The 25,984-nt window shown below is 42.9% G+C and overlaps 2 long non-coding RNA genes and 3 other non-coding genes across 5 annotated transcripts; 1 reads left to right on the top strand and 4 right to left on the bottom strand.

Moving 5' to 3' along the window:
* Positions 1 to 5,394: 5,394 nt before the first annotated feature.
* Positions 5,395 to 10,316, bottom strand: LOC115943126 (uncharacterized). Its single transcript, XR_014144764.1, has 4 exons — positions 10,175 to 10,316; positions 9,113 to 9,148; positions 7,119 to 8,038; positions 5,395 to 5,409 (listed from the first exon to the last, which is right to left on the bottom strand). It is a non-coding gene; the product is annotated as an uncharacterized LOC115943126 (long non-coding RNA).
* On the bottom strand, positions 8,116 to 8,320 carry LOC115943132 (small nucleolar RNA SNORA73 family). The gene has a single exon (XR_004077741.1). It is a non-coding gene; the product is annotated as a small nucleolar RNA SNORA73 family (small nucleolar RNA).
* On the bottom strand, positions 9,240 to 9,444 carry LOC115943133 (small nucleolar RNA SNORA73 family). The gene has a single exon (XR_004077742.1). It is a non-coding gene; the product is annotated as a small nucleolar RNA SNORA73 family (small nucleolar RNA).
* Positions 10,317 to 17,741: 7,425 nt separating the features above from the next.
* LOC145721217 (uncharacterized) lies at positions 17,742 to 24,142 on the bottom strand. The gene is made up of 3 exons (XR_014144763.1): positions 23,854 to 24,142; positions 23,161 to 23,237; positions 17,742 to 20,044 (listed from the first exon to the last, which is right to left on the bottom strand). It is a non-coding gene; the product is annotated as an uncharacterized LOC145721217 (long non-coding RNA).
* On the top strand, positions 19,186 to 19,325 carry LOC115943127 (U4 spliceosomal RNA). The gene has a single exon (XR_004077736.1). It is a non-coding gene; the product is annotated as a U4 spliceosomal RNA (small nuclear RNA).
* Positions 24,143 to 25,984: the final 1,842 nt, after the last annotated feature.

Raw genomic sequence — 25,984 nt, 5'->3', positions numbered from 1 at the left:
GTTAAGCATCTGCCTTCGGCTCAGGTCATGATCCCAGGGTCCTGGGATCGAGCCCCACATCGGGCTCCCTGCTCAGTGGGAAGCCTGCTTCTCCCTCTCCACTCCCCCTGCTTGTGTTCCCTCTCTCGCTGTGTCTCTTTCTGTCAAATAAATTAATAAAATCTTTAAAAAATAAAAATAAAAATAAAAAATTGAAAATAGCATCAGTGAGCTATGGAATAACTTTAAGTGGCCAAATATATAGGGAAGCAAGGAGGAGCTGGGGACAGAGAACATATGAAGAAATAACAGCTTAAAAATGTGCAAACTACAAACCTACAGATCTGTGATAGCTAATTTTATATGTCTACTTGGCTAGGCTATGGGGGCCAGCTGTTTGGTCAAATGCCAGTCTAGATGTTGCTGTGATGGTATTTTTTGGATATGATAACCTTTAAATCAGTAGACTTTAAGGAAGCAGATTACCTTCTGTAATGTGAGTGGGCTTCATCCAATCAGTTGAAGGCCTGAAGGGAAGGAATTCTGCCAAGACTGCATGTAGGCTCAAGACTGCAACACCAACTCTTGCTGGAATTTCTAGCCTGCCAAAGTGCCCTACTGATTTCCGACTTGCCAGCCCCCACAACTACGTGTGCCAATTCTTTAAAATAAATCTCTATCTATCTACACACATACCTTCTGTTGGTTCTGTTTCTCTGGAGAACATTGACCAACACAAAATCCAAGAAGCTCAAGTAACTCCAAGTACAAAAAACAAGATACATCAAAATCAAATTGCTTAAAACGAATGACAGAAAATCTTAAAAGCAGTCAGAAAAAAGACATGTTATATACAGAGAAACGAGACAAGGATACAATGCAACATGTTAGGTACAGAGGAACAAAGACAAGGGTACAATGCAAACAACATGACATGGAGCAACATCTCTAAAGTACTCTAGCAAAATTATATCTAAGAAGGTATATCCAGCAAAAACATCTCTCAAAACTAAAGGTGAAAATAAGTTATTTTCAGGGGCATTTGGGCGGCTCAGTCGTTAAGCGTCTGCCTTCGGCTCAGGTCATGGTCCCAGGGTCCTGGGATCGAGCCCCGCATTGGGCTCCCTGCTTGCCAGGAAGCCTGCTTCTCCCTCTCGCACTCCACTTGCTTGTGTTCCCTCTCTCACTGTGTCTCTCTCTGTCAGATAAATAAATAAAATCTTAAAAAAAGAAAAGTTATTTTCAGACATACAAAAGCTGAAAGAATTCATCACCAGTAGAACCACTGTAAAAGAGATGTTAAAGAAAGACCGGCAGAAGGAACGTGATACCAGACAAGAATCTGGATCTATCTACAACAGAGGCATGAAGAGCATTAGAAAATACCTTATTTCACCTTCATTTTTGAAAGATTGTTTTCTTTCTTAAAACTTTATTTAAAAAAAACATTTATTTATTTGACAGAGAGAGACACAGCGAGAGAGGGAACACAAGCAGAGGGAGTGGGAGAGGGAGAAGCAGGCTCCCCACGGAGCAGGGAGCCCCATGCGGGTCTCGATCCCGGGACTCTGGGATCATGACCTGAGCCGAAGGCAGATGCGTAATGACTGAGCCACCCAGGTGCCCCTCTTCCTTAAAACTTTAAAAAGGATAACTGCCAGACGAACCATGAGAGACGATGGACTCTGAGAAACAAACTGAGGGTTCTAGAGGGGAGGGGGGTGGGAGGATGGGTTAGCCTGGTGATGGGTATTAAAGAGGGCACGTTCTGCATGGAGCACTGGGTGTTATGCACAAACAATGAATCATGGAACACTATATCTAAAACTAATGATGTAATGTATGGTGATTAACATAACAATAAAAATTTTTTAAAAAAGGATAATTGCCTGTTTAAACAAAAAAAATAATGTATTGTGGGTTTTATAATATATATAAAAGTGATACACAAGACAACAGTAAGACTGGGGGGTGACAAACGTATGGTTCTTATACTGTCCTAAGTGATGTGATATAATATCAATTAATATGGACTCTGGTAAGTTGAAGATATGTATTATAAACCCTAAAGCAACCACAAAAATAACAAAATAAAGTTATAGCTAGTAAGCCAACAAAGAAGGTAATATAGAATCAGAAAAAAAAAATACCTTTTTTTTTTTTTTTTTAGAGAGAGGGAGGGCAGAGGGGCAGTGGGAGAGGGAGAGAGAAAATCTTAAGCAGGCCTCACACCCAACACGGGGCTCGATGCAGGTTCAATCTCGCAACCCTGAGATCATGACCTGAGCTGAAATCAAGAGCTGGACACTTACGTTAAGCGTCTGCCTTCGGCTCAGGTCATGATCCCAGGGGCCTGGGATCGAGCCCCGCATCGGGCTCCCTGCTTGGCGGGAAGCCTGCTGCTCCCTCTCCCACTCCCCCTGCTTGTGTTCCCTCTCTCGCTGTCTCTCTCTCTGTCAAATAAATAAATCTTAAAAAAAAAAAAAAAAAAAGAGTTGGACACTTAACCAGCTGAACCACCCAGGCGCCCAATACTCATTTTTTTTTTAACGATTTATTTATTTATTTGAAAGAAAGTGTGTGTGCAAGCATAGGGGGAGGGGCAAAGGGAAAGGGAGAGAGAGAATCCCAAGCAGACTCCCTGCTGAGCGAGGAGCCCAATGCGGGGTTCAATCTCAGGACCCAAAGATCATGATCTGAGTGGAAATCAACAGTCAGACACTCAACTGACTGAGCCATCCAGGTGCCCCCAATACTTTTTTTAAAAGGCAGAATAAGAAGACAAAAGGAACAAAGAACAGATGAGACAAATAGAAAACAAGTATCAAAATGATAAGACTCTGGGGCGCTGGGTAGCTCAGTTGGTTAAGTGTCTGCCTTCGGCTCAGGTCATGAACTCAGGGTGCTGGTATCAAGCCCTGCTCAGCAGGGAGTCTGCTTCTCCCTCTGCCCCTCCCTATACCCATGTTTTTTCTCTCTCTCAAAAAAAAAAAAAAAAAAAAAAGGTGAGACTCAGACCTAAGCACATTAATCATATAAAAATAGGGTCTAAACACTCCAGGTGAAAGGTAGAGATTATCATAATAAATCAAAAAAGCAAGACCCAATTATACACTGCCTACAAGATATATAGTTCAAATATAAATATACAAATAGGTTAAAAGTAAAAGGATAGAAAAGACATACTCTGGTAACACTAGTCAAAAGAAAGCTGGATCAGCTATATTAATAACAAAGTAGATTTCAGAGCAAAGAATATTATTGAAAAAAAGTAATTTCATAAATGATAAAGGAGTCAATGAATCAAAATACACAATCCTGAACATACATGCAACTATTAAGAGTTTCACAATACATGAAGCAAAAACTGATAGAACTTTTTTTTTTAAGATTTATTTATTTATTCATTTGACAGACAGCACAAGCTGGGTGAGTGGCAGGCAGAGGCAGAGGGAGAAGCAAGCTCCCCGCTGAGCAGGGAGCCTGATGTGGGGCTCCATCCCAGGATCCTGGGATCATGACCTGAGCAGAAGGCAGATGCTTAACCAACTAAGCCACCCAGGCACCCCCTGATAGAACTTCTTGAAGAAATAGACAAATCCACAAATATAGCTGGAGATTTTGATAACCCACTCTCGATAATTGATAGAACAAGTAGGCAGAAAACCAGCAAGGATATAGGCTTGAACAACACTTGCAACCAACTTTACTGATTGATTGACATTTCTACAATGCTTCACCTTCCTTCACATTCCACCTTGCTTTCTTCAAATAACAGTAAAATACATATTCTTCTCAAGTGCCCATGAAACATTTACCAAGATAGACCATGTTCTAGGTCATAGAACAAGTCTTGGTAAATTTAAAAGGATTCAAGTCGTACAAAGCATATTCTTAGACTACACTGATATTAAAATAGAAACCAATAACAGCAAGATTTTTGGAAAACTCCCAAGTATTTAAAAATGAATACACTTTTAAATAGCCCATAGATAAAAAAAAACAAAAGGGAATTTAAAAGTATTTTGACCTGAATTAAAATGAAAACACAATATACCAGAAAACAAAACAAACCAGAAGTTTAGGATATTGTTAAAGCAATATTTGGGAGAAACATATAACACTAAATGCTTATATTAAAAAAAAAGGAAAAGGACGCCTAAGTGGCTCAGTCGGTTAAGTGTCTGCCTTCAGCTCAGGTCATGATCCCAGGGTCCTGGGATTGAGTCCCACGTCCGGCTCCTTGCTGAGCAAGGAGCCTGCTTCTCCCTCTGCTGGCCTCTGTCTCTCTCTCTCTGATAAATAAAATCTTAAAAAAATATATATATTAAAAAAAAATTAAAAAAAAAAAAGGAAAGTTCTTAAATCAATGACCTCAACTTCTACCTTAAGAAGTGAGGGAAAGAGGGGTGCTGGGGTGGCTCAGTCGGTTAAGGGTCGGACTCTTGATTTCAGCTCAGGTCATGATCTCAGGATTGTGAGATTGAGCCCCATGTGTTGCTCCATCCTCAGCAGGGAATCTGCTCCAGATTCTCTCCCTCTCCCCCCTCCCCACTTGTGCGCTCTCTCAAATAAATCCTAATAAAAACAGAAATGAGGAAAAGAAGAGTAAACTACATCTAGTCAAAAGAAAATAAAGATAAAAGCAGTAATCAATAGAACATAGAAAAACAAAATCATCAACCAGTGTTTGCCATGTGCCAGGCACAGTGTAGGTACTGAGCTTACATAGATGGTACCATTCCTTGAGGATCCAACTAGTAAGTTAGATGTACATCAGTTTAAAAATAATCACATCAGAATGCTATCATGATGGAATGCTCAAGGTGCTGGTGCTTATAAGGGAAAGTGAAGACAGTGGTGCAGAGTTCAGGCTCTAGAGACAAACACCTTTTAAGTTCTATTCTGTGTGGCCTTGGGCAAATGATATAACTTTGATTTTGTCTTCCTTTTCTAGAACATGGATTTAATAAAATTCCCTGCACTGCCTAAGACTGTTTTAAGGATTAAAGAATGCCTAGCACACGGCAAATCTTCATCAAATGTCAGGTACTATCATTAAAATGTGGGTCCCATCCATCCCAAAGATAGAAAGGGGTGAAAGAGGGAGGCATGGCCAGGGAAGGGCTCTCAGTCCCCAGGAAACTACTCATTTCCACTTCATTTTCCACTGTCAAGTAAAACTGGGCACTTATGTTTATAATTCATTACAAATGAAACTGAGGTTTTATGGTATAGCAGTTATTACATTAGCTTAATACCAAAAAAGTGGTATAAACCAGGTGGAAATAGTATTTTTTGAGGCATCATATGACATAGGTTGAAAACAGGTTCTGTGGCCAGTTGCCTTGCTCACAGGCATGCTCTGCCACTTACTGGCTGTGTAACTTGGGCAAGTTCCTCATATCCTCCAACTTCAGTTTTCCTCATCTGCAAAATGGGCACAAAGAGTACCTACTTTACCAAGGTACATGGAGTATTAAATAATGTACATACATCACCACTGTCTTGCTCAAAGCTAATAATATATAATATAGTTTTGGAGTTAGGTTTGAGTCCTGGTTCTGCTCCTTACTAGTTAGGTGATCTTGGGGAAGTTACTAATCCCTTAATCTCTCCTGGAAAGATAGGGTTGGTTCTGAGATAAACCTGGGTTAGTAATAGCTAAGTGATGGTAGACTTTACTCATTCAACAAAATTTATTGGATACTGCATCCCAGGTGTTTGCTTGAGAAGTGATATTTAACAAACTCATTGTGCTTTTATGAAACTGTAAGCTTTTTACAATTAACTCATTTCTCATTAAAACCCCAAGAGGTAGGTACTTTTATCATCCCCGTTCTATGGATGAAAAAATTGAGGCGGAGGTTAAGTAGCTTGCCCAAGGTCACATGGATAGCAAGTTGTGGTATTTGGATTCAAATGCAGGGAAGTCTTGACTCCAAGACTCCAACTTTCACGACTGATAGGACTGCCTACATGCAGAAAAAGGCCAGAAGAGCCTGTTTGGAAAAAGCCTACAGACAAGTATGTCGAAAGCAGAAGCCTGAAAAGGTGGGGCCTAGAATACCTGACAGCTTTGCTTCAGCTACACTTTGGACGTGGAGGAAAAAAATGCACGTATTTCTTGCCCAGCAGGTTACCCAGCCTAACCCTGCTCATTTGTACTAAAAACTAAATTCCCTGCCTGGTTGTAGGGAAAAAAACACTATTCAGACATCTGAGCACCTCCTCTCCATAGGCTGCTTATGTAGTAAGGATAGGAAAGATGAGCACCAGAGAAAAGGTTGGCCCTGGGCATCCAGGTTCCCTCCCAGAAATTCTACAGGAGTTCATTTGTACAGAGGCTCTACTTAGCTGTTGGCTTGGACAATCAGCCTATTTGTTAAAACTAACACCTACCTCAGAGTTGTGAATACATGCCAAGCTTAGGACAGTGCCTGGCACAGGTAAGTACAAGTTCAAGTGTACTTGTTTTAACAGATCACCTAGTCACACTCCTTAAAAATAAGCCCAAGCAGCTCTCCCACGTTCTTTTCTAGAATCATGGCTACGAATGCTTAACTAGCTTCAGTTCTATCCTCTGGCCCTCAAATGGGTGAAGCAGTATGCCCCGCTGTTCCAGGAGTCTGGGGAAGACTCATTACTCAAATCACCCACTTCCCTTAAACTTGACCCTGATGGCTTCTAACTGGTCACATGGCTGTTACAAGCCCTCTCCCCACCTTGTTTCATTTCGCCCCACTCTGGAGCTAGACTCTACCTTCTAGATGGTTCCCTCTTAGTCCCCATCCTTCAGGGTCTCAGCTGCCCTATGCTGGCAGCCAGTACATGAGCTTGACAAGATTTCCATTGTGACTCAACCTCACATCACTCATAGGCAGGATGACCATCTTCTCAGGCTTAAGTTCCACTTGGAACACTGGCAGTAGAGGCTTAACTAGCTTAACAGAGGTGTGATTTTAGCATTTATGCCCAACCTTGTTAAGGTCAATTTACCTGTACTATATTGTGAGAAACCGAAGGCTTGGCCTAATTAGTAACCAAGATCTCTTAACACTCATGTCCAGTGGTCAATTTTATGTTCATCTTTCAAGACACCACACCTAAATTCATTAGGTATCCTAAGCACTACCCACCTTTGAATGCAACCAGCTTTTACCTGCACACTAGGTAACTGGTAGGAATCAACACACATTTTCCCACATAAGAGTAAACAAGTGCCAGGGCGCCTGCATAGCTGTCGTTAAGCATCTGCCTTCAGCTCAGGTCATGATCCCAGGGTCCTGGGATGGAGCCCCACATCAGGCTCTCTGCTCGGCGGGAAGCCTGCTTCTCCCTCTCCCACTCCCCCTGCTTGTGTTCCCTCTCTTGCTGTCCTGTCAAATAAATAAAATCTTAAAAAAAGAAAAAAAAAAAAAAGAGTAAACAAGTGCCAAGTGACACAAGACACACAAGCTCAGTCTTTAGTTAATGCAGAACTAATCAAACATAACTGCAAAGGTAGTTTTCCTAACAAGCACTTCCATTCACAGAATACGGTTGTCAGTCACATTTCCAAAAAAAAAGGAGCCACACAAATACGCAGTCATCTTTATTTTAATTCATAAATACATTATAAACAGACCTGGATCTTTAATAAGACACTTAGGATCTGATAGGCTTCTGTTTTCCATTCAGTTATATAGTTAGAAAACCCAGTTTACTTGAGAACAGTAGAAAAGGCCAAGTAGCATCTTAGCTTCCTTAAGTTTTCTCCTCATAGGCATTCTGGAATCTTTGGGCTTTGTGGATCAAAGGACCAGATTGTTAAGACATGCCTATATTCAGTGCTGTCCACATTCCCTAAATTTCAATGGGCCCGTCCTTTGGAACATTCAACTTGTTCCCCAAATTTAGTATTCAGTTTTTTAAAGAGGTCAAATATGCCCAAGTTTCCAAACCTCCAGGCTTATCTTATAAAAACAGCATTTATCATTCATTTTACCAACCCTCCCTGCCAAATAAAGGACCCAAACGGGTGTTAACTGCCAATGATTGGTGAGGCTCCTCTTCTCTCCTGAATGAAAACAAATGAAAAAGATGATCAGACTCCTACTTAAGATCTCACTAAAAATTTTAATTTTAGTTTTCATTAGATGTTTCCTGCATGGTTTGTCTCCTCAGTCATCGTCCAGAGGACTCTGAGAAGCTGTAGGAATATGCAGGCGCAGACTCAAGGCCCGGCTTCATCTCCAACGTCGTGGAAAGGGACTGTACGTCACAGGGCAGAGCCCTATGCTCCCGTAGGCCACCTGGACAGAGCCCGGGGAGAGTGACCTCCCGGGAGTATCCACGTTGGAATGCCTATGATTAAAGAGCATCACCCTCAAAACATTTTTAAGAGATTCCATTTTCCCCCATTCCATTCTACACAAGTGAATTTGAGGAAAGCCTGTTTAAAACCCAGTCGTTACTACGGTTCCATGGTTTCTCTACTTACTCATTGCCCTAGGAATATTCAGGTACATACACCCACCTTCATCTCCAGAATCACGGAAAGGGTTTGTACTGGACACCAAATGCTTGGCTACCATGCACAGACTTTGAGGGAGTATGCACATTTGTTTTGTTTATAGGATTCACATACAAGCTTTGCTAATCTTGACTTTGGTTAATTCACCCAAACTACAATTTTTCCATTAGCAGCAAGTTCCTACCCTATCACATGAGAAAGATGTGAAAATATTAACTTTTACTGAATAAAAAAAGCTATCTTCCCAGACATGAGCATATATTTACGCAACTGTCAACATGCCAACAAAAATGCAGCAAAGTTTCTATCTGGGGGGCGCCTGGGTGGCTCAGTTGGTTGAGTGTCTGCCTTTGGCTCGGGTCGTGATCCCAGGGTCCTGGGATCGAGCCCCGCATCAGGCTCCCTGCTCGGCGGGAGGCCTGCTTCTCCCTCTCCCTCTGCCTGCCACTCTGTTTGTGCTCTCTCTGTCAAATAAATAAATAAAATCTTAAAAAAAAAAAAAAAGTTTCTATCTGGATGTATTAAATGGCAGGACACATTCATGAAAAGGAACTGGGCTGGAATCATTTAAATGTCAACAGGAAATACAAGCCAAAAACAATTCTTTGGTTTACTTACCTCAAGTCAAAATTTATTTGGAATCCTGCGTGATCACTGCAAAATAAGGTAGGCAAGAGCTTAATCCAATAGTACAGCAGCTGAGAAAAGGTTTTTCTTTCCAATCAACTTAGATCCAGATAGAGGGAGCTGTTTCCTGCATGGTTTATCCCCTCAGTCATCGTCCAGAGGACTCTGAGAAGCTGTAGGAATATGCAGGCGCAGACTCAAGGCCCGGCTTCATCTCCAACGTTGTGGAAAGGGACTGTACGTCACGGGGCAGAGCCCTATGCTCCCGTAGGCCACCTGGACAGAGCCCGGGGAGAGTGACCTCCCGGGAGTATCCACGTTGGTCACTGTAATTTACTTAATTTGCAAGCTACTGAGCTAGAAATAAATTTCAATCAGTTGATGGCGACTTCCCCAGGATATCCACTTTGGGGTGGACCCTATCCCAAGTGCCAACGAAATTCGAGTTCAATACCGATCAGCAGTCTCCTGTCAGTTACCTAAATTAACTTTCAGCCAGGTACCCCGAACATTATCTACAAACCCCAACAGGCGATTGGCACTCCTGCCAAAGAAATGGCAAATGCAGAGCCGCAGACACAGCAATTACGGCTCCTACCCATAAACCGATCATCAGGAGTCATGAGCTCACCCTACATCATAAATCAAGTGGCAGAATCAAGAACCGTTCGTTTCGAAATCGATTCTTAAGCTCATATAGGTGTCAAATTAAATGACCTGCACGCAATTCCACCGCCTCCTAGGAGACAAGGTAATAAGCCGGGCGATGGGCAACAGGAGGGGGTGGGCCGCGCATTTAGCGTCCGGCGCGTGAGGTGGCAGCTCTGCAGGTTTCGGCGCGAGCGCCTTAGGTTACAGGCAAGACCCGCGGCTCGCGAGGCCTCCGCGGCCCACATCCGGCCCAGCTCCGCTGCCTGAGTAAGTGTAGTTAACACAGACACCTCTGAAGGGAATCCTAGATAGGATGAAACCTACGAGGAAATCTGCTTGGCGGGCCCGGGGTACTAAACCTAGAACTAACGAATCGAACGGGTAACGGGTAAAAATACTCACCACCCGACTTCCGCGCAGAGCCCCAATCGTTCTCGAAAAGACCGAGCAAGCCCCAGGGCATCCTTATTTATATCTTCCGAAGCGCGCGGAAGTCAAGGTGTATTTATTGCGCCTGCGCATCGCCCTGCGCAGTTAGGGAATCGGAAATTCGCTAAGGGTTCTGGGAACCATTGCAACTTAAGCCCCACCCCTACCTGGCTCAGAGCCTTCTCGCGACAATAGAGCCTTCGCGGGGGAACCTTGCTGGGTAATGTAAATTACAGAAAGGGAGTTTAGAAGTATGCAGTCCTGTGCTCAGTAGCCAATATACTTCTCAGCAATCAGCTAACCCAGTCTGGAGGCTGTACACTCGAATAAACTCGCCAACCTCACCCCTCAAAATTTTGGAGTAATTATAGGCAAAATTGAAAAAGCCATCTAGAAAAAAATGTAGAATCACAGAAGTGATTGAATCCGCCCTGTCACATGTGAAATAAACATTTGATAAATGAGTAGGTAAATAGGACAGAAATGCTTCTACACGAATTGGCTAATTTTTTAAAAAGACTTTTTTTATTGGGGCGCCTGGGTGGCTCAGTCGGTTAAGTAGCTGCCTTGAGCTCAGGTCATGATCCCAGAGTTCTGGGATGGATCCAGCATCTGGCTCCTTGCTCATCAGGGAGTTGGCTTCTCTCTCGCTTGCTCTCACTCTCTCTCATTTGAGAGAGAGAGAGAGAGAGAGAGAGCGAGCTCGAGAAGGGGGAGGGGCAGAGGCCGACTCCCCGACAAGCCCGGAGCTCTATGCAGGGCTCTATCCTGGCATCCTCGGATCATGACCCTAGCCGGCAGCCGCTTAACCGACTGAGCCACCCAGGGGCCCAAATGAATAAATAAGGAATTGGCTAAAATTAAAAGCTTCCTATACACAACAATGGATGAATTTAATACTGCCGAACTGTACACCCGAAAATGGTTAAAAAAGTAAATTTTACATTAAGTATTTTTAACACACACTCACCTAATATAAAGAAGTAGGCAAGTAAAGAATCCTGGAGATACATATTAATTGTGAAATGTTGCAAATGTGATAGAATTTTGAATATGGTGTAAAGTGAATAAAGAGATTAGGTAAATTAACATGGAGCCATCACAGCTGGGCTATAATGAGTGGAAACATTTATAGTGTTCCTCCTATAAGGTTTTGTGCTGGGGGCGCATGGGTGGCTCAGTCGTTAAGCGTCTGTCTTGGGCCTGGGATCGAGCTCCGCATGGGGCCCCCTGCTCCGCGGGAGGCCTGCTTCTCCCTCTCCCACTCCCCTTGCTTGTGTTCCCTCTCTCTCTGTCAAATGAATAAATAAAATCTTAAAAAAAAAAAAGATTTTGTGCTTTTTTTTTTTTGAGAGAGAGACAGAGATAGAAACAGAGCACAGGAGCTGGGAGGAGAGGGAGAAGCAGGCTTCCCGCTGAGCAAGCTCTGAGCAAGCAGTCCGATGTGGGACTCGATCCCAGGACCCTGGGATCATGACCTGAGCGGAAGGCAGATGCTTAACTCACTGAGCCACCCAGGCGCCCCTGTGCTGGATTCTTTATGTAGGTTATTTAGTAGCACAGCAATTCTAAGACAGCGGTATTATTACCTAGATTTTAAGATGTGGAACATGCCCAGAGCAATGGTTCTCAAAGCAAAGTTGTCAAACCTTGGGGGTCTCTGAGAATCTTGGGGATCCAAGAGGTCAAGACTATTTCATACTAATACTTAGACTTTCTTTGCCTTTTTCACTGTGTTGACTCTGCACTGATGCTGTAAAGTGAAATGGTGGATAAAACTGCTGGTGCCTTAATGAGCAGTGGGTATTATATAAGACTGATGAATCACTGAACTCTACCTCTAAAACCAATTAATACATGTTAATTAATTGAATTTAAATAAAAAAAAATTAAAAACCTGCTGGTGCCTTAGTATGTTTTGAAGCTCTGTCACCAAACTGTATCAGTATCATTTTTCTTTATCATCAAAAATTTACAGTTAAAAAAAGTCCTTTTCTCAAACTCTTAGAAAATAGAAAGGTGGTTGCCAGGGCTTGGGGGGGTATATGGAAAGGGGGAATATTGCTATTCTTTTTTTTTAATATTTTATGTATGTATGTATTTATTTGAGAGAGAGAACTAGAGAAAGAGAGAGAGCACACACACAGGGAGAGGGAGAGAGAGAGAAGCAGGCTCCCCACTGAGCAGGGAGCCCGAGTCAGGGCTTGATCCCAGGACCCTGAGATCATGACCCAAGCCGAAGGCAGATGCCTAATGGACTGAACCACTTAGATGCCCTGGGAATATTGTTATTCAGTAGGTACAGAGTTTCAGTTTAGTGAGATGAAAAAGTACTAGTAATCTGTTATACTGCTGTGTGCATATAGTGACTACTGAACTGTATACTTAAACATGGCTAAGAAAGGGCACATTTTATGTTTTTTTTTAAAGTTTATTTTTTTATTAATCCCTACACCCAATGTGGGGCTTGAACTCAGGATCCTGAGATCAAGAGTCCCATGCTCTTCCAACTCTTCCAACTGAGCCAGTCAGGTGCCGCCTCCACCCCCACCCTGCCCCCACAAAGGCACATTTTATGTTAGGTGTTTTTTACCACAAAAGAGAATATCTATAGCAAATTAAAAATAGAGTCAGCTTCCCCTAAGAATGCCCTTGATGAAGAAATAAAAGTCATTAATTTCACTAATTCTCAACTTTTGAGTATCCATCTTCTTAGTATTTTTTGTGACAAAGTGAGAAATGCACATAAAGTACTTTTTCAGCACGCAAAAGTACAGCATTTGTCTCCAGGAAAAGCACTTACACAACTGTCTGGAGTTATGAGCTGAAATAGTCACATTTTTCATGAAATACTCTTTAACTTGAAAGAATGGCTGTTATCTTTACCAACTATATATATCTGTGTGGGATTGGATTTTCTTCATTTACTTAAATCAAAACAACATATAGCAACAGATTGAATACAGGAGCAGTTTGAGAATTGAACTGTCATCTATTAAATCAGACATTAAAGAGATTTGCAAAAAAATGTAGAACAATGCCACTCTTCTCCCTAATTATTTTGGAAAATAGTTATTTTTTATTTTTTATTTATTTTTTATTTTATTTTATTTTTTTTTAAAGATTTTATTTATTTGACAGAGAGAGACACAGCGAGAGCAGGAACACAAGCAGTGGGAGTGGGAGAGGGAGAAGAAGGCTTCCCGCGGAGCAGGGAGCCCGATGCGGGGCTCGATCCCAGGACCCCGGGATCATGACCCGAGCCGAAGGCAGATGCTTAACAACTGAGCCACCCAGGCGCCCCTAGAAAATAGTTATTTTTTAAAAAAGAGTTTATTTTTTGACAGAGAGAAAGAGAGCACAAGCAGGGGGAGAGCAGAGAGAGGGAGAAGCAGGCTCCCCATTGAGCAGGGAACCCAATGTGGGGTTTGATCCCAGGGCCCTGGGATCATGACCTGAGCCAAAGGCAGTTGCTCAACCGACTGAGCCACCCAGGCACCCCAAGAAAATAGTTATTTTTCATAAAAATATATTATTATTATTTTTAAAAAAGATTTTATTTATTTATTTGACAGAGAGATAGAGAGCACAAGTAGGCAGAGAGGCAGGCAGAGGGAGAGGGAGAAGCAGGCTCTCCGCTGAACAGGGAGCCCGATGCAGGGCTCGATCCCAGGACCCTGGGATCATGACCTGAGCCGAAGGCAGCCGTTTAACCGACTGAGCCACCCAGGCGCCCCTATAAAAATATATTATTAATGTTAACATGTATTGGGGTTATTATTTTGAAATGTATTATTTCATTATGATATAATTAATTATATAAATTATAAATATATTTAAAATTTTTCCCAGTTTTAATTTTAGTACAGTAAGTATCAATAGATGTCATGTATAGATATAAAAGTTCTTTGGGTTCTGAATAATTTTTAAAATTGTAAAGGAATCACAAAACCAAAATGTTTGAGAACCAGTAGTTTAAAGGAAAGAAGACAAATAACTCTGCTACTTCTCTGGCCGTATTACCAGTATTCAACTCCCATTCAATCACTCATTCAACATTTACTTAGTGGATATGATTTATTTGCTAGGTATTGTGCTAGACACTGGGAACTCTGACATGAAATTTAATTTTTTAAGACTTTATTTTTAAGTAATCTCTATACCCAATGGGGCTCGAACTTACAACCCCAAGATCCAAAGTCACAGGCTCTACCAACTGAGCCAGCCAAATGCTGACTCTTGACATGAAACACTTTGCTGTCTGAGATCCCACACTGGGAGAAATAGACATGCCCGCAAATTATCACTCAATGAATGCTGTATTCTGAGAACACAGAGGACAGGGCAACTGAACAATCTGCTCAAGGCTGAAGGCATTTTCCTGGGAGTTAAAATTCGACCTCAAACTTGGAGGGGTGGAGTAAAGGAGTGGAGTATGGATGATGACAGCATTGCAGGTTGAGGAGCTAGCAGGACCATGGTCTCCTGGGAAGGGGAAGAAGTCAGCCTGATGAGGAACATTGAAGGAAGAAGGAACTGCGCTTTTCATAAGACGAGAAAGTAGGCAAACGTTAAATTATAAAATATGTTGTAGTCCAGGCCAAAGATCTTAAATTTTATCTTTCAGGTAACTAGGGACCAATAAGTTTTGAAGTAGAGGATTGCTGTGACCAGCTTTGCATTTTAGAAAGGTAACTCTAGTGGCAATTTTGGAGGATAGATTGGAGAGATCAGAGGTTTTGAAGTCCCATTTAAATTATGTTGGCTTTGAACTTTGATGGTAAACAAGGCAAGAGGAGATCTAGGAATCGAGAGACATTTCTGAGGTAGAGAATGCACAGAATTTATTGTCCCCCTGGACCTGCAAAGAGAGGAACTTGCAGATAATACCAAAGTTTTAGGCTTATGAGAGTGAACATATGGTGGTTCTCTAACTCTGATGATTGAGAAAGTAGGCTGTGAAGGTGGACAGTAAGGTCCACATTGGAGGTGCAGAGAAGTTACCTTGGGAACATCTGGGTGTCTAGATGTCCAAAGGGCAACTGGATATAGGGTTGGATTCCAGCAAGAAATCTAAGTTGCAGGTAAAGATTTAGAAGTTGTCAGAATAAGAGTGGTAGATAGCTGATGTCATCTTGGGAGAGCAGGGAGAGTGACAAGAGGATACGAAAACGCATTTAAATGGTGGTCAGGGAAGAAGTCAGCAGGGCAGAGAAAGCATGATCAGAGAATTGGGAGACAGTGGGGTCTGAGAAGCCAAGGAAGAAGTTCTGAGGACTAGGACATGGCCCAAAGCATCAAATGCTGCAGGATAGTCAAATGTATCAAGAACTGAAAACAGGCTTTGGATGTGGCAGTTAACTGAGAAGTCACTGGTGACCTCAGGCAAAGCCATTTTATTTTGGATTTAGTTTCGATTTTAGTGAAGTGAGTGAATCTGCCTTTAGAAATGGAAAACAGTGTGGACAGACCAGAGGTCATAAGCCAATGTCAAGAAGACTATTCAGTTTACATCCACATAATTTTTCTCCACCTGTCCCTCATTTAGCTCAACTGCTTGGACTGTACAGGAATTTAAGTTAACATTAGAATAGATTATGTCAATGGAGTGTAGGAGAAGCTGAAGGTAGGGCAATAGGTTTAAGAGAAAAAGGTCAACGGAAGATTGTTTTTTTTCTGGGGGTGGTGGTTAGGAAGGAGATAAACATTAAATGAATGAATCAATAAATGGTGTGTGTCTCTTCAGTACCAGATGGAGGGAAATTGAGGACGTTTGTCTCCGTCAGATGACCTCTACGCTTTGTTGGGGGAAGAAATGAACGCTATAACACAAGAGACAGATGGAGCAAGTGGCCCAGGTTGCTGGCGGTTCCTGCTTTATGCTTCATGCCTCCTAGAGCTGAAATTGAATAGAGCCTTGAAGCAGTGGTTTAGGCTGTGTTTGGTTTCAGGGCTTGGCTTTTCTTTGTTGTACATTCTCAACTTTCATAGGTGTACTTCCTATTCCATCCCCTCCCATTCAGTATCCACTGTACTTACCTTTTCTCAGTCTCCAATCTCCTGGGTACTCCAATCTAGATCCATAAGGAGGCTAAATTCACTTATCGTTTCAGCAAACAATGAGCAATGTGCACCTTCTGTAGACAATGCTTAACCTCAAAAGAGCAATGGCAATCTGAGACCTCTTTGGAGCTTTGGGCCCTGTGGGATTTGGTCTTTGGAGGGCAAGGAGAAGGAAAATCTGGGAGCAGGTGGAACCCAGTGACATGAGCAGTTCTTTTTTTTAAGATTTTTAAATTTTATTTTTTTAAAGATTTATTTATTGGGGCGCCTGGGTGGCTCAGTCATTGGGCGTCTGCCTTCGGCTCAGGTCATGATCTGGGGGTCCTGGGATGGAGCCCCGCATCGGGCTCCCTGCTCAGCAGGAAGCCTGCTTCTCCCACTCTCACTCCCCCTGCTTGTGTTCCCCTTCTCCCTGTGTTTCTGTCAAATAAATAAAAAATCTTAAAAAAAAAAATTTATTAATTTTTTTTGAGAGAGCAGCACAAGCAGGGGGATAGGGAAAGCAGGCTCCCCACGGAGCAGGGAGCCCGATGTGGGGCTCCATCCCAGGACCCTGGGATCATAACCTGAGCTGAAGGCAGATGCTTAACGGACTGAGCCACCCAGGCGTCCCAAAATTTAAATTTGCGTGTGTGCGCGCACAAGAGAGGGAGCATGAGTTGGGGGGAGGGGCACGGGAGAAGCAGACTCCACACCGAGCTGGGAGCCCCACGTGGGGCTCGATCCCAGGACCCTGGGATCCTGACCCGAGCCGAAGGCGGATGCTTGACCAACAGCCGCCCAGGTGCCCGAAATGAGCAGTTCTGACTCATGGTTTCTTTTCACTCTTGGTAAAGGTGGTGTGCTAATCAAAGCCATTCTCTGAAGTGACAAGAGGAAAGTGAGTCATTTGGTGAGGCCACCTGGATTGAAACTGGGCTGCTTGCCCGAGGAGTACATGAGGAAGGAACCGTCCTACCATGCTGTCAGCCTGAAGTCTACTTCTATGTGGTTCATACATGGTAAATCCTTGTAGGGATAACTGACGGGGATGCAACTGCTTGTCCTTGAATATAAGCACGGCGTGATTACATAACTTACCTTGACCTTTAGGAAGGGACTTGACCTCCCAGGTTCTTCACTAGTAACAGGAGTGTATTTCCCCTTACCTCCCAGATGAGGCGGGGGATAAATAGGATAAAGGACCTGGCACCACAGCGGGTATACAGCACGGGGGTGGGGTGGGATGGGGTGGGATGGGGTGGTCACAGTGGGGTTTCCTCTCTCTGCAGCCCACTCTTTTTCCATATGTGTAGACGGACAGAAACTTGACTGACCGTACCTCTGGCTACACTTAATATTCTTAGTATTTATTTCCCCCTCATCTACGTCTCATTTAGGGGGTCTGGCAGTATTTTAGGTATCATTTATAAGCTAGCTTAAATCTTTTGGAATAAGGTAGAACATTAAAAAAAATAAGCACTTCATACCAGAATAGTATAGTTTGGCTTTTTGTTTAATTCTAAAATACTTTATAATTAATATTGATAGGAAGACTGATATACAACGCAATTATTTACTTTACAAGGAGATTCTGTACATCAGGGAAGCATCTTGAAGTACAATACATCCGATTTTTATTTCTTCTTTACATTATGATTGGGAATTGTTACTTACACAAAAAGGGAACACAAAATCCATTATATATATATATGTATATATAAAAAACACCTGAAAAGACTTGACCCCCAAAGCATCTTGTTTCAAAAGAACATGATGAGATGAAAGATGAACTAGAGTCCTTAGCGGCACATAGAAAGCAGACAAGTAGCTCAGGAAATCAAATCGTGTTTCAAACTTGGCACATTAAGGGAAAGCCAGGCAGCGGAAGAAGGGTTTGAAAAAGTCACTTCAAGTCACAGAGAATGCTGGTATAAGCCAAACAATCTCCGAACTAACAGACAGAAGTCACGTGTGTGGCCACCTTAAATACAGACCTCTAACAACTGTGTAGAACTGTCACTTTCCCTGCAGTCACACCAAATGTAATAAGCTTCAAGGAGCTGTGGCCCCACGATAGCTCCAAACCCACAAAGCATTTGACAGTAACTGAAAAATCTGAATACTTCCCTATTCCCCATACAAAGAGAAAATACTACCTTTTATGGTCACCTCACCTCCTTTGTTCTGACCGGATATTCTGATTTTTCAGTAATTATTATAGGGATATAAAAGCAGAAAACGAGGAACAGCTATGAACAGCTGCAGCAAAACAGGAACTGCAGAAGAAATCTATGAAACAGCCACCATTTTCTGAACATTAAGGGGAAAAAAAGCCACATTCATCAGTTAAATAGGAACTATTTTTTTTCTTCCACTTAATATGGACAGGTATTAGAAGGAAACGGTGAGGCTGTATGGTTTTCAAAATAAAAACTCAGAGCAAATGAATTTTCTGTTCTAGGAAATCATATTAATATATATTACAAATACAAAAAGAGGTGGGGGCTGAGCCAAGGCCCAAGCACCGACGACACTGGCGACTGCTTGGCAGAGGAGGGGTGCGTGAGGTGGAGGCTGCCAGAGAGGGTAGGGTCAGCAGGAGGGAAGTGGGAGAGCCTGGCAGGAGGGGGCCAACAGCACTGAGGAGAAGGGAGGAGGAGCGGGTCATGACTGTGTCCCTCCTACTTCCTCCTCCAGAGACCCCTTCCGGTCCAGCACCCCGTGTTCCGAGACCTTGCAGTGATTCTGGCTGGAAACGTGGGGGCCCAAGGAGGACGGCTGCTCCCACGTCTTTCAAAACTCTTTTTTATGGACGAGGCTACATCTACTGGTCAGAATGACTTAGAATATCATTTGGTATGACGAAAGCACAATAGCTTATAAAATTTAAGCAATGAGTGAGTTTTCTGACAAGTTGGCATTGACAATAAAGGCCTTTGAGCTTTGCACAGTGGCAGTATTGTAGCCAATGAGGTTTATCCGAGGCGCGATTATTGCTAATTGAAAACAATAAAGGCCTTTTTTGGTTTTGGTTTTGTATATAGAAAACATACATGCTTTCTCATTTTCCGAACTTGGCATCTAGTTGCAGCTCAGATTGTTTAACAGATAGGAAAAATATAAGTTTCCAGCACTTCTTCAAGATTTTTTTTTTTTTTTTTAATTTTAAAAATAAAAATCAGGATGACTTGTGCCAAAAGGTTGGACCATGTCAGATCCTGAGCTTCTCTGAGGCTGGACTGCCTGAAGAGGACTATACTGCTGGGTTATGAGAGGCATAGTGCGGTGCTTTCAATGGACGTGCCAGTGTGGTGTGCAGGCGTGCCCTGGACATGGGAGCCCCTTTGCCAGAAGGCCGGGGGCCTCCAGAAGGTTCTTCCCACCACCAGCTGGATTTGACAGCTGGAATTTGGTGCCACACAAGGGGATCTCAGAACCAGGACCGAGCAGGTAAGGCTAATGGTGCAAACTGTGCCCCAGCGCAAGCAGTCATCTTGGGGCGAGGGTGGCTGGTGGGGAAGACCCCTCAAGTACGCTGCAATATTACAAGGTTCAAGAGCACTGAAAAAGTGTTCAGTTTTGTCCAGAGCAGCACATGACCACCCATTCCAGTGAAATGCTACATTCATAGACGTGCTGTTCGCCCCAGAACTACGTCCCAGAGGACTCAATCCTGGCTGTGCTGGGAAGTGCAGAAATTCCTTTCACATCACTCTGGAGACTGAAGTAGCCAAGCAGCCCTGTGTTGGGGAGTTGTTTAGTTCCTCTCTCAGACTTCAGCATCATGGACGATGGTAGCTAAAACAAGATGAGCAAAAAGGGCCGAGTTATCAAATACTGTAGATTATTTTGCTGCTATGACACTCTCATTTTTCAAAATTGCCTCTCTGCTACTCTAATTCTACCTGACTTTTCTTCTTCTTTTTTAAAAGTAATCTCCACACCCAGTGGGGCTTGAACTCACAACCTTGAGATCAGATGCTCTAACGACCGAGCCAGCCAGGCGCCCTGTTTTCCTTCTTCTTTAATTGCTTTTCCTCAGAATGCTTTCCTGGTTCATTTTCCTCTGTCCATCCTTTAAATAAATTTTCCCCTTAAGAACCACTATCTTTTCTCATAATTTTCTACTTGAGGCTTTGCTTTCTCCCTGGACTCATATAGCCTGAATATCCAACTGTCTTCTATGCTTCTCCAACCACCTCAATGTGTCACAGGTTTGTCAAGCTCAACATACATAGTGTATTTTCCAGTTTGTTTACTGTCTGCCTTCCCCTTTTAGAATAAAAGCTCATTGGGCACCTGGGTGGCTCAGTTGGTTAAGTGACTGCCTTTGGCTCTGGTCATGATCCCAGGGTTCTGGGATCGAGTCCCACATTGGGCTCCCTGCTCAGCAGGGAGCCTGCTTCTCTCTCTCCCTCTGCTTGCCGCTCCCCTTGCTTGTGCTCTCTCTGTCAAATAAATAAATAAAATCTTAAAAAAAAAAAAAGAATAAAAGCTCATTGAGGACGGGGACTTTATCTTGTTCCAGGCTATATTCCAAGTACCTAGAACTGCTATCTACCAGGTAGTTGGTACTCAATAAATATTTGCTGAATAAATGTCCTAAAGTGTTCACCTCAACTCCTCATCGACTTCATAAACCTCAAAAATCGTAAGTTCGAAATCTTAAGAGTCACTTGACTACTTCCTTTAATTCATCCCTGGAATCAAGAGATAACCCAATCTTGAGTCTATGCTTGAAATGTGTTTTTTTTTTGTTTCTTCTTTTATCTGAGAGCGAGCACGCACGAGCAGGGGGAGATGCAGAGGAAGAGGGAGAAACAGACTTCCTGCTGAGTGTGGAGCCCTGATGCGGGGCTCAATCCCAGGACCCCGAGATCACAACCTGAGCTGAATCAGACACTTAATCGACTGAGCCACCCAGGCGCCCCCTATGCTTGAAATGTTGTTCAAACCTCTCTCTTGCATTGTCATGATCACTTCCCTGGTTTGAGCTACCAATATGCTCACTGTGACTATCTTAGTTACTTCCTAACTGGTTTCCTTGCTGCTAGCTAGTTTCTTCAGCTTTCCATGTCACCTTCCACAGTTCCACCAGAGTTCCATCTGAAACACTCAACTCCAGTGGTTCCTGTGTCCTAGAATAACAGGCAAAGCTCTTCAGAGTGTGACCGTAACTCAGCGTGCCGGTCTCCTCTTCACCACACTGCTCCCATATGTCCCCTGCTCCAGCTACATTTTCTGTCACCCAGAGACAATGCACACTTTCTCACCTTCCATAGCCTTGTTAATGCCAGCCCTTCTGCTTAGAATGCTGCTTGGTAATGCTGGTTCTTTCCTTCCTTCCTTGTCCAAATAAATTCTTTCACGTGCTTTAAGATCTGGTCTAAGCATCACCTTCTCTATGACTCTTTCCTTTAATGTTGCTCACTGTAGTACTTTATTACTATTATAATAACAATGAGAATGGCTAATACTGACATAGCCAGGAAATAGTAGAGTTGGGATACGAGACCTGGCAGATTCAAGATTCAGAATGACTGAGGCATTTATCATACTGACTGCACTATATTGAATAGTATACAGGTCTTTTTCTAGATTAGACCACAGCCTCCTTCCTGTCAAGTATGGCTTGTTATTTGAGTTCGTATTACAATGCCCCGGATAGTGTTATTGCTGTTCAAAAAATGTGCCTTCTCTACTCCTATCAGAGTTCAGTACAAAAAAATTCTGTAATTAAAAGAACCAGGGCACCTGGGTGGCTTAGTCGGTTGAACATCCAACTCTTAGTTTCAGCTCAGGTCACAGTCTCAGGGTCATGGGATTGAGCCCCGTGTCAGGGTCCGTGATTTGTGTGGAGTCTGCTTGAGATTCTCTCTCTCCCCCTCTGTCCCTCCCCCTGCTCACGCATGCTCTCTAAAATGAATAAATAAATCTTAAAAAAAAAAAAAAAGCACCATTTGCCTGTATTGTGATGGAAAAATGTTTAACAATATTTTATTTTCCAACTTTGCTTTTTATTAGCAAACTGTAATTGTCATTGTATCTTCCCTCATTTAGCCTCTTTTTTAAAGTTTATTTTTAGTAATTTCTACATCCAATGTGGGGCTTGAACTCACGACCCCGAGATCAAGAGTTGCATGCTCTTCCAACTGAGCCAGCCAGGCACCTCTGGCTTTTTATAAATGTTCTGAGAGTCACCTACACACTTCCACAAATTCCATTTGTAGCCAGCTGATTCTTTAGGTATTGGGTGGGTCCTTAATTACAACAGTAATTCCACATCAAAATACTTCTTGGTTTGTTTCATGAAGACAGCTAACTAAAATGAAATTTATACACTAAATTGGAAGATCAGCAGTGCTAGAAATAACTGAAGTCAAAGAGGCTGAGGTCTTGTCTACCTTAACAACAATTTCCTCATACATACCCTGGGATAGTGAGGTGCAGGAAAAGAGCACCCAGGGGCTTTCAGTCAGTCATTCTTTTCTCCAGTCCTGGTTCTGCAACTTAATGAAACCTGGGCCTGTTTCATTTCTTTTTTTTTTTAAAGTAAGCTCTACACCCAACGTGGGGCTTCAATTTACAACCCCCCAGATCAAGAGTCTCGTGCTCCACTGACTGAGCCAGCCAGGTGCACCTGGCCCGTTTCTTCATCAACAAAATGGGGATATTAACAAAGCCTCCAGGTTTATTGCAAGGATTAAATAATATACATAAGATACTACACTCAGTATAGGCATTTCCTACTGCCTATTGGTCCTCATCCCTTTCTCTTAATGTAGTCTTGCAGTCAGCATGCTGTGTCCTTTTAATGATGTCGCTGGAGTCCTGCCCATTGGAACAACTCTGGTATGCCTGTGTTGTGGTGGAGCTCTACTCAGTTCACAGTATTTGGGTCTTCTGGGTCTTACCGTGTAAAATGTTTGCTCTCTTCGTGAACCTCCATCTCTGAGCTTTTAAATTCATTTAATTCTTTTCTTATGGCAGCCTGTGGAGTAGAAACAAAAATGTTTCAGCATCTTCTGTCTGCCATAGTATAGCTGTGTCATTTGCCATCTGTTCTCTATTGTGCTTAACTTCATGAGCCACGGCAACCCACAGAGGGCAAGCCAGAGCGAGGAAAGAAGCCAGGTCCGCACGCTGAACCTGATACACACGTCGCCTTCCCCGACACCATTCATCTAATAAACCGAATATCCCCCCTTAAACCAAAACACTCACAGAGACTAAAAGAGATATTGCAGCTTTTATAGTTTCCATAGCACGTAAAAATGCTTTTCCTGTTATAAAAGTGAAATACAGGTAATTACTAAAATATACCACCCAAACTCTCTCCAACCAAACCTAACCACTGTTAAAATATGTTTTAATCTCCTTCCAGATTTGTGGACTCTGTGATATAGCAAAGGATTTTCTTTTCTTTTGGTTGTGGTGGTCGTGGTGGCTGTGGAGTCGTTACTATAAAGTTTTGGTTCGTACATCTTGGCATTTTCGTATCTTGATTAGAAATTTAACATTGTATCAAAAGTAAAAACTTTACGGTTTCCCCTTCTACTTAGTGTCTTACATTCTTCAAATAGAGAAACAAACAAACAGCCACCTACCTTGTCAGCAGGGGTCAGTTTGGTCCAAGGTTTGTCGGCTCGCCGGTCATAATCTTGAGCATCTGTTACTTCCACATATTCATTAAACCTCAGGATCTTCCTGGCAAGTAGTTCAGCCACGGTTGGCCTTTGACTGAGCTGAAAGAAATGGAGCCTCTTAATTCACTATGCCATGAATTAGGCATCAAGGATGCATTCAAATTGCCTCTAACCCAGCGCTTCAGCCTCAGCGGCACATTAGAATTACCTGGGGGCCTTTAGACACTACCGATTCCTGGGTCCATTCCCAGAGATTCTAGGTATTGGGAGGTTTTGTTTTGTTTTTAAAGCTCCTGAATGGGGGCGCCTGGGTGGCTCAGTCGTTAAGCATCTGCCTTCGGCTCAGGTCATGATCCCAGGGTCCTGGAATCAAGCCCCACATCGGGCTCCCTGCTCAGCGGGAAGCCTGCTTCTCCTTCTCCCACTCCCCTTGCTTGTGTTCCCTCTCTCGCTGTGTCTCTCTCTGTCAAATAAATAAAATCTTTAAAAAAAAAAAAAATAAAGCTCCTGAATGCACAGCTAAGACTGAGAACCACAGCTATAAACCAGTATAACCAGTATAACCGGTGCTTCTCAAACTTTAATATGCATACAGATTGTCTGGGGACCTGGTTAAAATGCAGATTCTGATTAAGCAGGTCTGAAGTGGGGCCTGAGATTCTGCATCTCTTGCAAGCTCCCAGGTGACGCCAGTGCTGCTGGTCTGTGGACCACACTGTGGGTAGCCAAAGGATTAGGACTGTAAACTCATATATAATACATTAGAAAGTGAGTACATTTATTTTTTATTTTTTAAAGATTTTATTTATTTATTTGAGAGAGAGAGAATGAGAGAGAGCAAGCACATGAGAGGGGGGAGGGTCAGAGGGAGAAGCAGACTCCCCGCCGAGCAGGGAGCCCGATGCGGGACTCGATCCAGGGACTCCAGGATCATGACCTGAGCCGAAGGCAGTCGCCCAACCAACTGAGCCACCCAGGCGCCCCTAGTACATTTATTTTTTATTTTTTTAAATATTTTATTTGAGAGAGAGAGAGAGCAAGAGAGAGAGCACAAATGGGGGGAGTGGGAGAAATAGGCTCCCCGCTGAACAGAGAGCCCTGACATGGGGCTCAATCCCAGAACCCTGAGATCATGACCGGAGCCAAAAGCAGATGCTTAACTGACTGAGCCACCCACGCACCCCGAAAGAACATTTAATATGAAAGCAATACCTAGTGGGTAAATGTAAAGGGTAAATTTCCTTTTAATAAGAATAATGCCTAGATTCGGTAATGAATTATGATTTAAGGTTGCACAATCAGGTAACCTACTCAATCTGAAGGCATCAAGTCCAGCTGTGGCATCTAGCTACTCTCTATCAAGAATGATTCTTCTGGGGCGTCTGGGTGGCTCAGTCGGTTAAGCGTCTGCCTTCGGCTCAGGTCATGATCCCAGGGTCCTGGGATCGAACCCCTCATTGGGCTCCCTGCTCAGCGGGAAGCCTGCTTCTCCCTCTCCCATTCCCCCTGCTCGTGTTCCCTCTCTCGCTGGGTCTCTCTCTGTCAAATAAATTAATAAAATCTTTAAAAAATAAAAAGAATGATTCTTCTGTTCCTGGAGAAGGGAAAAAGTGGAAAATAAAGAAGAAAATGTCTAGATCCTTGGCTTTTCTGGGGATTCTTATAAGTTTTAAGAAATATCTACAGAATTCAGGCCGAATCAGAATCGATCAGAGGCAATTATAAACTGTTATGGTGGGAAGGAAAGGAAAAAGGGATTAATCCCTGAGCTTAAAAGCTAACATAGTTCTGGTACAGAAAAGATTCTACCCCATTTGATCTGGGACCAAGAACAAAATCCCGCTGGTGTTCTTCATACTTTCCAGGTATCACTAAGGGTCAGTTCAGTTCCTTCTGATTAGAAAACCACCAGTTTGCCAGGCAAAACTGAATGATATACACTCCCCCTATTACCGTCTCTATATTTCAACAGGTTTTAGAGTCTATATCAAAATCCTAGGTTTACCAAATAAAAGGTCAGAATTTATGCAAACATTAATGGGGCACCTTCCTGTGCCAGGCGTTCTTTAAATAGTAAAAATGAAAAAAAAAA

This window comes from Leptonychotes weddellii, chromosome 4 (genome assembly GCF_054177405.1).
Source record: "Leptonychotes weddellii isolate Sample4059 chromosome 4, ASM5417740v2, whole genome shotgun sequence".
NCBI lineage: Eukaryota > Metazoa > Chordata > Mammalia > Carnivora > Phocidae > Leptonychotes > Leptonychotes weddellii.
This window is presented reverse-complemented; position numbering and strand designations above follow the sequence as displayed.